The following is an 18725-nucleotide window of genomic DNA, read 5'->3' as shown; positions in this document are numbered from 1 at the left end:
ACCTTGGCCAAAGCAGTTTCACTGGAGCTTTGGGGATGAAGTCCAGACTACAATGAAATTGCAAAGTATAGGAAACGTTAAATATCTCCTCCAAGACACTTGTCTCTCTCCTGGAAGAGAAATGAGCGTAGCTGGAGTGGGTATGCAGTAGAGAGGGGTGAAACATGAAAATCTTGTGTGTGTTCACTGCTCATTGGAAGGTAGCAGAGAAGTGAAGATACAGGAGACAAGAAATGATGGCCATGTAGAGATCCCTGAGATTCCAGAAGGAAACAGGATTGACTGCAGAGGTGCAGGGTTTAGTTTATCCAAGCAGGAAGGAGGAAAGGATAGTGATAAGATGCATGAGTGAAGTAGGTAGGTGGTGGGTTATTAAAGGTCATGCTTTTGTTGGCTTTGACTTTTACTGGAAATTAGCGGTAAAAGAGCCTAAAAACACACCCTCCCCTAACACCATTTTCCAGTGCCTAACTTTGAGGCTGGGAAATCAAGTAGGTAGGAAATTCAAGTGGATGAGCAGGAAAATCTCAATACCTTCACCTAGACATTTATTCCACCAGAGTGAGGTCACAAACGGCTTGGTGGTGCCACGTAGCAGAGTCCTCAAGTCTAGGCCAAGGATATGACTTGGCATTAGTGGCTCTATTTGACTCTACAGGAGTTTTCAGGCAGCCAAGCTATATGGGGAAAATAAAGCAATAAAATTGTGTAGCTCCGAGTGCCAGGGCGCAAAGGAATTGTGGGTTGTCTGCTTTTGCATATTAAAACATTAATCACCCCACGGGGGAGCAGCTCCAGTAATTTCTCTGCAAATGTCTTCTAAAAGGATTCACAAGGGTGAAGAAAGACTCCTCGATCCCCATTAATTTAAAGAACATGGTTCACACAGATCCCCTCATGCTTTCAGTGAATTATGATCAAGCTGAAAACACCAATTCCTCTAGTGTTTTTCAAAAAGCATATTTTTCTTCTTCCCAAGATTAAACCTCTATGTTGGGTGATCTGCAAATGAGCCGCCCCATAGAGACCAGCGAACAAATCTGCAATGGTCATGCAACGCTAGCTCGCAATACCACCTTCCATTAAGGCATAGAAGATTCTTCATAGACTGAGATTTACAGCGTGCTTATCTTAATGAAGAGCTGTCACCCAAGGTGTGCTCATTTTCTTCCAATATATTGTTCTTACAGTGTTGATAAGTACCCGTGGCACAAATAAACCTTAGCAGCATTGGCACCATACGGCGTAAACAAATCCTTCCTAAAAATAAAATATACTTTGTGCTCAAGATATATCTTCTAAGACAGCAGGAGGGAAAAACAATCCAGCCTGTACAGTGGTTTTTATACCTTGAGCTGCCAACTTCTATAGATGGCTTTTACCAGTGGATTTTACAGAGGTTAACATTTATTTCTATGCATGGGGAATGTTCTCAGTGTAAAATTCTTAAGTATGCCCAATGCACATAAAATGACTGTGTAAATGAAGCAGATTGGATTCCACAGCTCTCATGAAAAACACAGCAGATGTTTCCTTCCACCTGTGATATTTCTCAGGCCACAAAAATGTTGGCTAGAATGTTCAAAGTGTACGATTAAAGGTTTCCAATCGCTGGGCAATTTTATGCTCATAAGCATCATAGCATCTCTAGATATTATGTGTATATATATGCTCAACAGATGGATCCAACTAGAACTAAATAACCATGTTTCCCAACTAGAAGAAACAAACGGCAAAGGGAAGGATCCTACAGATAGCTACATTGTTTTTAGCCAGCCTCCCTCCTCTGGGACTGGAACAATCACCTTCGCCTTTCCTGACCCAACAAAGAGAGAGCACGCTTTGCCCCTGGCACCATGGCTGCCAGCTACCCTCAAGGGCACATTTTCCTTTCCCATCAAGTGAAGCTCACTTGAAGAACCCCGACACGGAACTGGCAAGAACATCAGGCTTCCTCTTAGCTTCTGCAGCTGACATTCGAAGAGTCAGATTGCAAGAGTATGGCCCTGAGCGGTGGGTGCTTCAGGAGTTTGCTCAGAATCCTGGATCTACCATTTCCTAAATACGAGACTGCAGCACATTACATTTCCTCTCTGTCCTCACGGTTCTCACCTGTAAAATGGGGGTAACGGCAGTGCCTAGCTCAGATAATTGTGGAGAGCAAAAGAGTTAATGTAAGTAAAACATTCATGGTGTTCAGTAAATGGCAGCTATTGTTATTTTTATCAGGATAGAGGAAATATGTGAGTTCCCATGAGGATTTATTTTTTTCTGATTTACTTAGACCTTTCCTTGCTGGTTCTCATGGATAAGACAAGGGTGATAAAGAACTCTACAAATTACTCAGCCTCAAAAAGACAGAGAACAGTTGACCCCACAGTTCTACAAATAGTTTCTAACTGTTTCCCAGAGTCCACCTGCCAAAGCGTGATAAACATTTCACTGGGTGCATTTCAGCAGGCTCTGATGCAGCAAAAATCCCCAAGAAGAACAGACCGTATTCAAAGCAACATACTTGGCAAGTGCCTGACACATGGCAGGTCCTGCACAAGTGTTCATTCCCTTCCAATGTCCTCCACTCTGTCCCTCAATCACTCTCAAAAAACTACATGCATGAAGGAGCACACATATGCATACATACACACACACACACACACACACACAGACTTTTCAAAGACCAGAATCTTCCCTGGTGTAGCAAGCGCTCTACTAATAGATTAAAGTTCTTCTAGACCTTCATCAAGAAGGCATTATTTTTAGATCAGTCAGTTTATTAATTGATATTTCACTTCCTGTCCTTTTCATACCCTCACACACAATAAAAACACAATCATTTTTCTCAGGTAGAGTAAGCCTCACTATGCTGATTATTCATTCATCCACAAAGTGTTTTTGAGGCCTACCATGGACCATGCATTCTACTGGCCATTGGGTCCAAGAGACAAAACTGAAGATGCTCCAGATCCTTAAGAAATTTGCAATCTAATAAATGCTGGAGAGGATGTGGAGAAAAGGGAACCCTCTTACACTGTTAGTGGTAATGTAAATTGATACAGCCACTATGGAGAACAGTATGGAGGTTCCTTAAGAAACTAAAAAGAGAACTACCATATGATCCTGCAATCCCACTCCTGGGCATATATCCAGAGAAAACCATAATTCAAAAAGACACAGGTACCCCAATGTTCATTGTAGCACTATTTACAATAGCCAGGACATGGAAGTTCATCTGTATCCATCAACAGAGGAATGGATAAAGAAGATGTGGTACGTATATACACTGGAATATTACTCAGCCATAAAAAGGAACAAAACTGTGTCATTTGCAGAGATGTGGGTGGCCTGTCATACAGAGTGAAGTAAGTCAGAAAGAGAAAAACAAATGTCGTATGATATCACTTGTATGTGGAATCTAGAAAAATGATACAGATGAACTTATTTGCAAAGCAGAAATAGAGACACAAAGGTAGAGAACAAGCATATGGATACCAAGGGGGGAAGGAGGGGTGGGATGAATTGGGAGATTGGGATTGACATATATACACTACTGTGTATAAAATAGATAACTAATGAGAACCTACCATATAGCACAGGGAGCTCTACTCAACGCTCTGTGGTGACCTAATGGGAAGAAAATCCAAAAAAGAGGGGATATACGTATACATGTATACGTATAGCTGATTCACTTTGCTGTATAGCAGAAACTAACACAACATTGTAAAGCAACTATACTCCAATAAATATTAATTTTTTAAATAAATAAATATTTAAAAATCATATATATAAATACAAAAAAAAAAGACATTTGCAATCTAGAGGAAGGAACTGTATAAACCAAACAAAGGCACAAAATAAAAATACCAAATAAACCAAAACCAAATAAAGACACCAAATTTTAAAAAGGAAAGAAAACAAGTAAAACAAGTAAAAAAATATATTTCATGATGGAGCAGACGTAATTGCTCAAATATTATCTATCAGCACAAAGTCTGCGTATTTGTGTTCAGCAAAGGAACCTCCTTGTTTTCATTGATTGACCTTATCAATAAGCATATTTTTAAAATGTGAACTTACAAAATGCATCTATGCTAATAAAACATTGTTTGTATGTGTACTTTCTACACTGAGATTTTAGATTTCATTTAAAATTCTACTGTCAAAAGTTTAGAAAATACAGTATCAGATAACTCTAATATCTCAATTCCTCATTCATTCATGTAAAATAAAAACTATTAATCACAGTAATAAAATAGCTTGAAGACTTACTCCTCATTGAAGACTTACTGTGGCCTGACACTGTGTGCTTTACATCCCTTATTGTATTTAATCTTCATAACATCTTTGCAAGGTGGGTGTTCATGAACCAGTTTACAGATTAGGATAGGAGGCTATGGCTTAAAATTCATCAGAGTGGACACTGAATCTATATAGTTTTCTTGGTTACATGTCAAGCTGTAACTGAATGCCAAATAATCATTCTGAGTATAGGCTATAACAGAATAATAATCACGTTAGTGGTTGTCAATATATTTAATACCATGCTTTTATAGTATATTTTATAAATTGTAATTTATAGTTTTTGTATACAGTCCCACTTAATTCTCACTTCAAATCTGAGATAGTTATTATTATCTGTACTTAACAGATGAGAAAACAGGCTCAGGTAGATTACAATGACTTTCCCCAAATCACTACAGTCTAGATTTGGAGGAACAAAGTCTTATAGTAGGTCTTTTTAATAAATGCAACCGTCTTTTCAATGCAACACAAATGTGTCTAAAGCTAGAATGTATGGAGACAGAATCAAAAACATGCCTGTGAAAGAAAGCCGCCAGTCCTGTTTGGATGGCTCAGAATTCTTGTCTATTGGGCCCTCCCCACAATAGCTCACCCAGACTGTGTGGTGGGAACCTTATACATCAAATCATTGCTCAAAAAATTGCTACATTTTTATCCAAAATCATGGGATTTGGGTAGTGATTTTTAAAAGTCCCCATATGTGTTTCTACCTAGAGTACCTCAGATCTCGTACTGGTTAGTATTCATAATATCAAATTTCATTTTTAAGGCGTGGTACTTTTAGTCAAGCTCCAAAATATATCGTTTGCATTAGTATTGAACTGCTGTAAAAACTCAGTATCTTTATATGTTGTTTTACTGTAAACCATCTCAAATCATTTTTGGAAATGTGCAGGGAATAAATTATGAATAAATAAGTACATAAATAAAAAATATCCAGTTTCTGCCAGAAAAGAACCTGAGTCCAGATTTTGTATCATCCTGGGGTGATTATTATTCATAGAATGTTCAAGTAGCACTTTCACATACCAAAAACTCTCTCTCCTTTCTACTGAGCACAATAGATTATTTGAAAACTTCTACCTGTTAATCTCTCTATACTTTTTAAACGTGTTTGTGATGATAAGGTGACCAACCAGCCCATTTGCCCAGGTCTCTCCAGGTTTCAGCACTGAAACCCACCATCCCTGAGCATATCAAAACATTGGTCATCCTCACAGAGAACAGGTTGCCAAGGGGGAGGGGGTTAGGGGAGAGATGGAGTGGGAGTTCAGGGTTAGCAGATGTAAGCTATCATATATAGAATGGATAAACAACAAGGTCCTACAGTACAGCACAGGGAACTATATTCAAAACCCTATGATAAACCATAATGGAAAAGAATATTTTAAAAAGAATATATATATATATATATATGTATACCTGAGTCACTTACTGTACAGCAAAAACTAACACAACATTGTAAATCAACTATACTTCAATCAAATAAATAAATAAAACCTTGGTCATCCTAAAATGGTGCAGGGAAACAGTTAAACTAGAGGTGTCTTCTTGAACTAAGACAGTATTTTTCAGTGATTTTTTAAATCATTTTTAAAATTACAATTAGTGTTTATGTGCTGGATGCAGAAAACACTATGGAGATATAGATCTGTATGGGTTAGAATCCCAAGATAAGTGTCATATGATTTACGACCCCATTGCAATGTCTTTGTCCTGCCCTGTCTATGATGGTTGATCTTCTTCTCTCTCACGCACTCTTTCTCAGTATCACATTACCTGAGAAATTTTGACAGGGAGAAAAACTCTCCTGAGGCTTTGAGAGGATTTTCATCACTGCTAGTGCATTGTTGCTTCAAGCATTCAACTGAAAAGAAATACAGAAACCTAAGCATGGAAATTAGAAAGTCTTAACAGAAGCAAATTATAAGCTTTTCACTTGCTTTCACTTGTTGAGCTCAATGATCTAGTCTATGAAATGGAAAGTGGATGTTAGTAGGATCTGACTTAGTGACCCGTCCATGGGGAAGTCCTCACAGTTTTAAACAGAGAGATGAACGTGGTTCTTACCACAATCTGATGTTTGTAACTTGAATGTAACTTACATGCCAAGTTCCACTACGCAGAAGAACTGCCATTGAAAATAATATAACTGAATTGGGGGTATGCATGGGCAGGCCTGAAGATGCCTACACACACACAATATTTCTCCCACTTGTCTATCTGCAGCTTCCTGAGACAGGGCACCAGCAGATGCGGGGTCCATTAGCCTGAGCTAAACAAGTCTCAGCTTCAAGAAAACCTGGAGGACTCACGTTCATAAAAGCAAGGCTTTCTCTTCTGCATGATTCCAATAAGCAAATTGTTTTATTTTTCCATTGACACCAGGGCCAATGGAAGAGAGATGGAGCACATAGCTATTGTAGCATTTTAAAAAGACATAAATTGTGTGTACAAAACTCTTTCTGGATATTCATTTTTTTTAAAAGCTCTATAACTGGAGCACAGACCCAAACAAATGAGCTATAGCTTCAGGCTAGTGACCCAACACTGCCGCTCCATTGTAATGGGCCCAAACTGATGATCTTCGAGGTACTTTCACCAGATGTGACAACTGGAAACCAAATATCAAACTGAGCAATGTTTGCCAGATTATATTTTTTTGAGTTACAGGTATTACAAATTTTGGGACAATTTTATGATACTTCCTTGGTGAGCTGTTGAAGAAGTAGAACTCACATTTTGATATTTTAAATATTTATACTGAATGTATCTTCTTAGGCTAATTTAAGTAAAATAATTTTAAATAAACATATGTTTAGAGCAAGGCTGTGGACCAATAATGGGAAAGAGAGGCTTTCGAGCCTCGTGGGCCCCTCCCTTTCCTGGACAGTGAGATGCCATTAAGCCAAACACATGAACAGGAATGGGCAAAGCTAAGGTGGGCCCATGGTGCATGGGGCATGCTGCCTAATTCCCTGGTCAGTTTGAAGAATGAATCCTGAGAAAGGAAAATACTTAGAATGACTGATGTCTAAAACAAGCTCTTACATATAGCATGAAAAACCCTCCAAATCAAAACTGTACTGAGAGGCACACCAGGTTGCTTACAAGAAGACTAAATCCCATTAAGTTGCCAATTCTCCTCAATTCCATTTATACACTCAAATTTCAATTAAAATCTAAAAATATGTGGGGGTAACTTTTCCAAGTTATTCTAGAAAGAGTCCAGAAGAAACAGCAGTGAGAATGTCTTAAAAGCTACAGAAAAACAAACAAGAAGAGAGTATCAATACTACCAGGTATTAAGCAAATAACAACATCTAAACCTGTGTAATACTAATAAAAATACTGACAGAACACTAGAATGAAGTAAGTATACCAGAACCAGAAACCCACTATGTGGGAGTGTGTGTGTGTGTGTGTGTGTGTTTACCTCTAGAATTAGATAACATGATGTGATAGAATCACAAATAAGTGGGAAATGGATGCATTATTCAAAAACTGCTGCAGAAAAATGTTATTAGGAGGGAAATTAATTTAATTCTTATCTCACACCATACACCAAAACAACATTGGGTGGAAAAGTGATAAAAAAAATCATTAAAGAATTAGATGGTAAATTGTTTTAGGGGAAGAATAATTTAGGTAAATGCTAATTTAGGTAAATGCTAATCTGTTTTATAAATGAGAAAGTATTATCTAAGCAAAAAAAAAATGGGAGAAATATGACATTCAACTTAACAACCCACACATTTTCAACTTTCATATGTTAAAAGAAAGAAAAGCAATACAGATAACATAAATGACAAAAAGACAGTATCATAAAGGACACTAAAATTGATAAAAAGAAAACCAAGATCCCAATATGCAAAAAAGCTAAAAATATAAATTAATATTTAAAATAAAGTACCAATGAAAATAAGCATTTCAAAAATGTTCAGCCTCAAATGTCAAGGACCTAGTCAATAGCACAGGAAACATTATTCAATATCTTGTAATAACCTATAATGGAAAAGAATCTGAAAAAGAATATATACATATATGTATAACTGAAGCACTTTGCCATAACCTGAAACTAACACACTGTAAATCAAGTATAATTCAATTAAAATAAATATATATAAATAAATCAAATTTAAAAATTTGGAGCTTTGAAACAACAACAACAAAATGTTCAGGCTCACTTAATAAAACAATAGTAGAGGGCTTCCCTGGTGGCGTAGTGGTTGAGAGTCCGCCTGCCAATGCAGGGGACACGGGTTCGTGCCCCGGTCCGGGAAGATTCCACATGCCGTGGAGCGGCTGGGCCCATAAGCCGTGGCCGCGCCTCCAGAGCCTGTGCTCCGCAACGGGAGAGGCCACAGCAGTGAGAGGCCCGCGTACCGCAAAAACAAAACAAAACAAAAAAACAATAGTAGAAGAATGCAGTACTTTAAAGCCTAGACTTTCCAGTAAAATCAGTCTTGGTCCAAGACCCAATTCGACCACTTACCAGCTGTGTGACTTTGGGGTAGCCACTTAACCTCTCAAAATATAACTTTCCTAACCTTTAAAATGGGATGGTAACATTGTCCTCCTCCTACAGTTGTTGCAAAGTTTAAATGAGATAATATAGATAAAGGTCTTGCTTGATGAATAGGCTGCATGAGGTGCACAATAAGTTTTCTTGTTGTGGTTGATATTGTTAAAATCATCTTCCTCATTCCAATTAACAAACTTAATAAAAAATAATCATATCCCTCAGTGCTGGTGAGGATGGAGATTTGACTTATGTACTTCCAGGGAGAATGAAAATGGGTGCAGTCTTTCTAAAAAGCAGTTTGGCAATATGTATAAGGAAATTTTTAAAGGTTTATACTTTTTATCCAGAATACTATTTCTAGGAATCATTCCTAAGAAAACAGTAAAAATGATAGACAAGGGATATTAGAAAATGAGGTCATACAGAAAAGATTCATCACAGAGTGTTAACAGGAGAAAAATGCCCAAAAAAAAGCCCAAAAAATGCCAAAAAGTCAAAGTTGCAGGGATGGCTAAACAAATGATAATGATTTGTATGCCTAACTACCAGATGGCAATTAAAAACAAAAAAAGAAAAGAAAAGGTTAGAGCAGCGTTTACAAGCACAGGAAAAGTGATTTTCTTTTTTATTCATTGCTGTAAACCAGAAAAGAGTTTAGCATAGTACCTGGCACATAGTAGGTGCTCAATCAAATTCTAAACTGAACTGAACAACAGAATTCCAAGTGGAAAAAAAATCAAGACATTTTCGCGCACACACACACACATGCATGCACGTACTATAATCTCAACTTTTGTAGAAGAATCACAAAATTTAGAAAGAATCACAGGATTCTAGAAAGAAATATGATAAAACACTAAAAATACATCCTTGGATGATTTTTTCTGCCTCTTTAGACTTTTCTCTACTTGCCAAAATTTTTTCAATGGAGATCTATTACATTTATAATCTGGAAAAAAAAATGAGTAGAAAAAAAAATCAACTGGAAGCCAACTGGCTCAATTATTTCTTGTTACACTATTCTGAGTATGTACCATTCTTCACTCCCACCCAAAATATAAAGTGAGAAATCGGAATATGAATAGCATGAATAAATTGGGAGGCAGTCTTTAAAACACAGCCCAGGAAAGAAAACATTATAGTAAATTTCAAAAAAGTGAAAAAAATTATGTGTCTAGTATTAAGAAAATTATACAGGGCCTGTGTTCCCTATATAATTTTTACATATGAAAAGTATGGCATGGCTTAAACCCTTTGGATACAAAATACGTGTTTTCCCTACCATGGAATTATATTTTCTCTTAGACACATGATATCATAATGATTTATACATAACGGTTACTGTCAATTTTTTGAAATCTGAAAAAATCCTACTCATTTAAAATTTCAACTCAACACAAAATCTAACAGGTATATTTTAGGAGATTCATGACATTTTCAAAGGGGAGGACCAAACCATTTCTCAGATTGCCAAATTCTCAAACACACTCACCAGGGATAACTAGCCCTAGAAAGTGAAGTGCTATGTTACCTAGAGCATAAAATCACCTGGAGGTATGACCACTGGGCCACTGGCTGGGCTCATTCACTGCAGGGCCAGTTTCCAGGACTGTGTGATTTAAATTCACACTTCAGCAAAATTATAGATTACTACATGTAAGTAATTTAAGACAGCTGGTAAAATCTTGACTCATGCAAACTAAATTCTCGCATGCCAAGGGGCTGCTGTTGTCTACAATGTCTGCCTCTTTAGAAGTAAAATGTTACATAAGAGAACTGTAGTGACAAGGTATGCAGACAGTATTTGTTTTAATCTAAGAAACCTAATGTAGTCATTGGTTTATCAAGCATGTACTAACTACCTACCATGTTCAAGGAACATTACTGCACACTTTTGTTGATTAAAAAAATACGACATAGAACCTAAGTTGAAATCGATTCCTTAATTATATAGTCTGCCATATTTTCCAGAAACATTCATAATTTGTGCATAATTTAACTAATGCTAAGATTCCTAATTTTTTAGTTGAAATATGTAGTGTTCTTACTTTAGTAATTTTTTTAAATTGCCCTTCATACGATACCTATTTTTATAAATAACTGCTTCACAAGTATATTTCCTTTGATATAATTTCTAGGATTTGCTGCCCAAAACTGCAGAAAGGGGAAAAGTGAGTGAGATTGAGGATGAAACAAGAATGGCCATGATTTGACAATTAACTAAAGTTGGCTGGTGGGAACACAAGAGTTCACTGTACTATTTTTTATTATGTTTAAAATTTTACATAGTACTAAAAAGTCTTTTAAAAGAAGTATATTTCTTAATTATGCCAACTTATGTTGATTAATTTTTCCCTTGGCTTCCATTCCCACAACTGCCCCATCCAGTGAACATGGTTTGAAACATCTACCATGTTGATCTTGAGGAGGTTCCAATCAGGTGGCTACACAATGCATGGGACCCATTCTGGTGCACGGCGGATGGAATAAATTTTAATTCTGCCATGGCCCATGATTTAGTCATTCAGCCAAAGAAAGGGATGCTGACATCCAGATAAACCAAGAAGAAATGGTTTGGATAAATCTCAGTTGTCACAATAAAGTAAATTACAGTGCTACGCGGCTAATCCAATTTGGTCACTGTGATGGCCAGACCATCACTATTACAGAGGACATTAGGGAACTGCTGAAGTGTCAGGGAGACAACCTGCACTTTTTTTTCTTTTTTTGCATTGTCCCAAGGGCTATAAGATAGAGGAAAAATTAAGAATAATAGCCTTCAACACCTAGCAAAAAGAATTTGCTCAGCCTGTGTAATGAGAGGATTAGGATTAAAATGCAAATGGTTAATACAATGTCTGTTTTAGAAAGACTATGGGGTGGGGAGGAGTTCTAACATGTTCACTTAATTTTGTCTTTACCTTTTTCTTACCCAGTCATAAGCAGAATTCTGGAACGTTTAGTTGAATTAATTGCTAAGAATTTCTCACATGAGCAGACCCCACATAAAAGCAGAGCGTGTTGGGGCTTCCCTGGTGGTGCAGTGGTTGAGAATCTGCCTGCCGATGCAGGGGACACGGGTTCGAGCCCTGGTCTGGGAAGATCCCACATGCCGCGGAGCGGCTGGGCCCGTGAGCCACAACTACGGAACCTGCGCGTCTGGAGCTTGTGCTCCACAACAGGAGAGGCCGCGATAGTGAGAGGCCCGCGCACAGCGATGAAGAGCGGCCCCCGCTCGCCGCAACTACAGAAAGCCCTCGCACAGAAACGAAGACCCAACACAGCCAAAAATAAATAAATAAATAACATTAAAAAAAAAAAAAATCAGTGTGTGTTAAATATTACAATTAAATCTTTAAAGTATTACAAACAATGGGTCTTCTACATATACTGCTAAGGATTTAGCTGCCTGTTGATTTTAATTTCATTAGCTCGCCCGTGACATAAATAAATTCTGTGCAAAAGAATAGCTTTAATAATGAATATATTGCAATTGAAAAGACCCAAGGCTACTAAGCATTGCACACTGCCACCTAGTGCTGTCTCTTTCACTCCAAATGCACAATGGACGCCTTCAGGAAAGTGGAAACGCTGTATTTTAAAGCAAATGTATCCAAAAAGATAGCTCTGGAACATATTTATTTATAACTGCTTCAAGAGAAGAAAGCTATTAGGGAGAAATGAAATTACACATCCCATAAAATCATCCCTGTCTCATAAATTTAGGTATAAAAGGTCTGATTAGATTAGTAAATATAAAAAGTGATGGGTTTTGTTAATGAAGACATGAAATTTTTTTAAAGGGTGATTTTTTTTAATACTGTGCAGCAAGTACGGAGCATATTCTATTATGAATGTGATATATGCCAGTGCTCCAAGTGGAATATGTGGTTACCTAGCAAGTTTGGTATATGAAAATGTTCAAAAGGGCTTTGTAGGATGTTAAATAATCACTAAGGATACTTTCAAGCTTTCTTAAGGTCATAGCTATAATCTCCCCTCATCTACAGGTGATTACTTCAATTTAAGATGTCACGGGTTTTTAGTTCTACTTTATTTTCCCAGCGGTGAACAATTTTTGTGGTTTGGTTGTGCTAATTGCTCAGGCTCATCTCTGATCTTTTGGCTAGAAGAGTAAAGCCCCAAGAAAATGAAATGAGAAAGGTTTGAAAGACTGGATTAAAGAAAGGGTTGCTATAGAGAACTTTGCTATGGGTAAAGGAGTGCATTTTATTTGCTTCACTGTATTCTACAATGGTAGCCCCCAGTTTGGTCTACTTAAGGCACTGTAGCTACCTATTTTAAGAACTAAGGTGCAAGGTGAAAGACTCATATTTCTGTCAATTAAGTTTGTTATAATGAAAAATGCTCAGAGGATTCCCTTTAAATCATTGCTGCTTAACTTTTTAAAAATCACACTCCGTTTTGAGACACATAAAAATCTGTTTCTCCTTTTAAAGTACTTATAATTTATAAATACATGATATATTAAAACAACTCATATATGGAAATTTTAAAGAACTACATTTTATGTTGCTCTTGGAAGACATTTTTCATTGTTGTTATTACTCCGATAATTCAAATTCAGAGTGAGTATTAAGGCCGCCTGTATATCCCACAAACTTCTCTCCATCCTTTGCAATGTCGAAAATAGAGCACATAGCTCAGTAATTTCTACATCAAGCCTGTTGCAGTGCTTCATTTTAACAACCAGAAAGGCAGGTAGAAAAAGAAAGATAGGTAAGATACAAATCGATGGAAGGAAAGGAAGGAAGGAAGGGAGGGAGGAAGGGAGGAAGGGAGAGTGGGAGGGAGGGAGGGAGGGAAGGGGAGAAGGAGGGAGTTCACCTTTGAGGGAACTGTTGCCTCCATCCCCTTGAAATCATTAATTTGGATAATTCCCAAAGGAATCTCTGATCACAGCCACATGATCTAGACAACTTCTCACTACTTCCTTTAATCAGCTTAACCAAATGAATACTGCCAAGTCTATTCCACTTAGCTCTGCATAGAGCTATTTTGAGGCCTCTCCACACAATTAGGACACCTAGTTGGCATGGCTGCCAATGCAGAAGACAGAACTTACTCAAAATATTGCAATGTAAGAAACTCAGTTTGGAAAACATGATTTAAGAACACATATTACATTGAAATCCAATTCTTCACACTGTGTTAGGATTACATCTATCAGTGTTCGATAAAATTACAAAGTCAATTGGAAAAACAAAGTCTGAAGTTGCAGCTCTTAGATATTCCACTGGCCTTATGCTATACCATGTACTAACAAGATACTTCTAGGACATAAGATAGTGGTTACAACTGTCCCTTATATAAGAAAAATCCCACAGCAGTTGCAGGTATACAAGTGAGATAATTATAATAATAATACTTCATAAGCCTTTTCAAATGCTCCTACTGGTCGACAAGGTCATGAAAACATATAAAGTAAGTGAACTAACAAGGCTTGATTCAAATGATAATAATGCCTGGGACTCTCAAGATTCCTTAACATTTTCTCCCATATCTTAATGCGTTTCTAGGTATCAATACATACTGCATTTAAAGTTTTGGAAAACAAAAGCTATGTACATCTTGCACACTAAAATGCAATCATGGCATTATCATTCGGATTTATCTAAAAATAAATGTTTAAACTGAAATTATTTGTCTAATAACCTCACTTCTTAGCCTGAATACGAAAGTATGTATATTTGTGTATCCTAAAGAGCTTTATGATCAAAGATTTCTAACTCAATATTAAAAAGTAGTAACAAAGTGGCTATGAAGCACATTCCCTAGGGCTTTAGAAAGACAGATAGAACACATTGAAAAATTAAGGTACAGAATACAGAAGAGACAGATACAGCTTTCAAATTAACATTAAACTTGAGATTATTTAAAACAGCACATTTCTAGCAATTAAAATCCCCATGGTTATGAAAGACAAGAATTTATTCCACACAGATTACAAAAATTATGATATTTGTATTTCTAATATTAGTACTGGCGGGGTCTGTGCACTATGAAATAAGAAAATGTAACAGATATTCAGTAAGCATTTTGCTCACTAATTATTTCATAACTTTTTAAACTTTGTATTCTCAGATGTCAGGTATTACCTGACAACTGACATCTGTTCAGTTGCTAAGAGATATGAGATCAGTTTGCACTTTTTTCTTTGTCTTTAGGAGAACTGCCCTCTTGGGTTTTGCCTCAAAGTAGTGAAAGTAGCCTCTGTCACCCATGTGCGAATTAATATTACTTGTACTAGAAGAAACTCCCAGGTCTCAGAAAGGAAATGAACTGCTTTCAATCTGCACAATTTAGAACAAATATCTGGCTTTTCCCTAAGCTTAATGAGTTTTCCATTTCACAACACTCAAATATAATAGCATTATTTTATAATCAAATTTAACTGATGAGTCTGTGTTATGAGTATTTTGACAAAAATCTTACGGGGAATGAAGTCATTCAGTCAATTTGCATCCCCAAAGTGAAGCTCAAACCCAACATTTGGAAAGTACTTTCTGCCTATAACTTTGACCATGTGCTTCTTTAAACAGCTGGAGGAACAAGAGTAAACTTGGTCTATCTGGTTTTTCTTATACTTTATCAACGGATCAAAAACAAAACACCGTTATAAATATGTACATCCTAACTGGTCATTAATTTAACACAAATGTTGATTTGCCTAATCACAGAGAATATTCTTCAAAAATAAGAGCAGTATTTCAAGCAGCACATAAGTTTCTGAAAGACACTGAGGATCTAGACTCCCATAACCTTTCAAGGACAATGTTCTAAATCACATTTTAGAGAAATACATTGGAAAAGCATTCCATTGCCGTCGCGTTTTACGTTACTACAAATCCAAGAGGTTCAATTTTTAACGGTCAAGTACGTATTACAAAGCCATTGATCATTTACTCTGATTTCACATCAATGCTCTACTGGGGTATATCACAAAGGAACACAAGATCATGCGTTTCTTTGTCTATTAAGTGAGACAGTGCCCACTTACCCAGTCCTCTTTTTACTCAACTTCTTGCACTAGCCAGCTGCCCTGTCGGTGGTTCCTTGCACCTTATATGCTGCCTTAGCATCGTCAGATTACTACTACTGCTGGTCCAGAACCCTTAAGAAAACTCCTATGACAAGCCAAGGTCTTGGAAACGTAGTCCTACACCTACACCAATGGGCTGTCTAGCGCCCGTCTCGAGGGGAAGAAGACAATCTACCCTCTGTCTTCCAGGCTTTCACTTATTTTATAGCGCCACACCTTTACAAACACGTTCTGTCACACTGAGAGGAAGGAGATATGTAAAATGTAACACCTGGAGTCATAAAATGTAAACACCTCAAATAACACACCTCAGAAAGAGGGAAGAAACCTCGTTCCGGGCGGAGGGGATTGGGGGGAGACAGGCAAAGTTAATCTGCATCATTAAAACAAGAGTAATAGAAAACACCCTCTCGGGTTTTTCCAGTAAGTTTGGGGCGGCAGCAGCAGCAACCTAAGCAATATGCACATCCTCACCTTTATAAACCTCTTGTCCCCAAACAGAAACTGCCGGTGCCTCTCCACCGTGTAGGGGCAGACACCAAGCCCCAAAAGAGAGGCGAGTTCAGAGGCATAGGGAGGGGCAAAAGCAGATACGTGGGGCTCCAGCATCCCGATCTTAGTCCCAGCTACAAGCCTCAAAGTCCATTCAGGAACCAGCCCCTGGCTCCTAACATCCCCGGCCTGGGCCCTCCCTGCCAAAGGTGCCAGAGAGCTCGCAGACCCTGCAGCGCAGTCAGACGCCAAACAATGACTTCCCCACGCCAGCCCCACGACCACGGCCCCCCACCGCCCTCCAGCCACGGCCCCTCGCTGTCGAACCCCTTTAAAAATGAGACCTCTCTGGGGCAGGACAAGAGGTGCTCGGTGGCCAGGAAGAGACGCACCGGGCTTCTCTGTCAGAATGAGTTGCCGGGAGCGGGCTGGGGGTGGCCATGGAGAGGGGGCTCCTTAGGAAACACCGAACCATGGGGCAACGGAGACCCCAGTATCAATCTCCCTTACTCCCACCCCACCCCCACCCGCTCGCCTCGAAGACGACTTCTCCCGAGGCGGGCGGCGGCGGCAGGTTAGCGGCCGGGAGGCGGTGGAGAGCGAGTCCCCCGGGCCACCGCAGCCTCTCCAAAAGGACCGCGAGGGTGGGCGGGCGCCGCCTTGTAAGGTCAGTGAGGCCAGAGCTCAGAGTTACGCGGGGCCCACAGAGTGAGCGTGAGGGGGCGAGGGTGACGGTGAACCTGAACCCGCGCGCGGCCCGGCCAAGGGGCGCCCGGCCAGAGGGTCCACGGGTGTCAGGGGAACCCCGGCAGCCCGGGAGAGACAGCACACCACACCTCTCAGGAGCGAGGGCTGCATGGGGCTATCGGGGCCGCCAGGCTGAGAAACTTGATGCCAAACAGACCGGCTCCCCGCCCCCCCCGCCCGCCCCCGCGCTCTCAGACCCGCTCGAACGCCTCGCGAGTCCCCCACCGTCCCCCAGGCCACCCTGCCGAAGCCCCCGCCGAGCCCTCGGAGCCCCGGCGGGTAATTACCTCTCCCGGAGGCGGAGTAGGGGGCGGCAGCGGCAGCAGCACTTTGAGCCTGACTTTCCGGCGTTCGCGGGTGAGCTTGTGCGCGCCAGCGGGAGCTGTAACCTGCTATTTATAGACCGGAGCCTCAGCACCCGGGGCTGGGAACCCGGAGGAGACGAGCCGGCGGCGCGGCGGCGGCGCAGGGCGCGGGGCGCTGGAGGCGGCTCCCCGAGGCTCCCGCGCCTCCCTCCGGCTCCCGGCGCTCGCCGCGCTCACCGCTCGTTCCCCGCTCGCTCCCCGCCCCGCCGCGCGCGCCCCGGAGAACTTGTCACCGGCGCGGCCGCCTCTCCGGCTGCTCACACGCCCCCTGGCATAATCGCTACTTTCTGTCCCCCCACGCCACCCTTCCCTGCTCCTCTTCCTCCTCCTCCTCCGCCCGTTACCAGCGGTCTCCTCCCAATGTCACCGGCGGCCGAATAGAGGCGGCGACGGCAGCGACCGTCGCGCAACTGGCGCAGCTCGCTTTCCGCTACCGATGGAGTGGAGTTGGTGACCCGGCCGCCCAAACCGAAATGACCCCAACAAGCTTGCTCCGGGTGCGGCCACCCCGCACCCCGACCTTCTGCTGGGCCCCTCTGCCAACGGGGACGGTCCCCAGCCTGGGCTGCTGGGAGCGCCGCTGCGGAGCGGTGGGGAGAGGTGACCCGAGGCCGCCAGGCTGCGGCCGGGGCCGCGGAAACCACACGGTTTTTAACCGGCGGGAGGAGGCGCCCCGGACCCGGGCTCAGACCCGGGAGGTGGAGGGGGGAGAGGGGGAGGCGGTGTCCCGCGTCACCGGACTTCTGCCTGCCACCGCCCTGGGTCCCGTCTCTCGTGCCACTCCTCCGCCTTGGCCCGGGATGAGGTCGGGCGGAGGAGACCTGGGCACTGGGGAGGCTTCCAACTTGGCGCAGCCCACGGCCACCCACCTCCAGCCCCCAAGTCGCGGCGCGGTGACTGAGGCCGAGCCGCTCCCAACAAGCGTATGATGCCCCTTTGGCAGCCCGGGCGCGTGGGGACAGGTCTACACTCTGCGTGTTTGGGGTGTGGGGAAAACAGGGTACGTAATCGCGCAGTCTGAACCGAGGCTAACACTCCCCCTCTGCCTCGCCAACAAGCCCACTGGCGAAGGCGCACAGCCTGGCTATTCCGGTTGGCTGGGGTGTGGGGAGAATGACTCTCCCTATCTGCGCCTGACAGGTGCCACCTGGTGGTTCTCTTGGGGAGGTTTCCACTGGGCGGCTCAAAGGTCATGGGGATGCTGGGAAGGCCGGGCGAGCGCCAGTCCAGGCAG

General features: G+C 41.2%; 1 protein-coding gene across 1 annotated transcript in view; it reads right to left on the bottom strand.

The window, feature by feature from the left end:
• The window catches only part of INPP4B (inositol polyphosphate-4-phosphatase type II B), a 717808-nt gene extending 699997 nt beyond the window's left edge, over nt 1-17811 (bottom strand). Inside the window, exon 1 of the mRNA XM_079920302.1 lies at nt 17414-17811. The gene's annotated coding sequence lies outside the window, so the exon portion shown is untranslated. The remainder of the gene's footprint in view (nt 1-17413) is intronic.
• Nucleotides 17812-18725: the final 914 nt, after the last annotated feature.

This window comes from Stenella coeruleoalba, assembly GCF_951394435.1.
Source record: "Stenella coeruleoalba genome assembly, chromosome: 4".
In the NCBI taxonomy this organism is placed as follows: Eukaryota; Metazoa; Chordata; class Mammalia; order Artiodactyla; family Delphinidae; genus Stenella; species Stenella coeruleoalba.
This window is presented reverse-complemented; position numbering and strand designations above follow the sequence as displayed.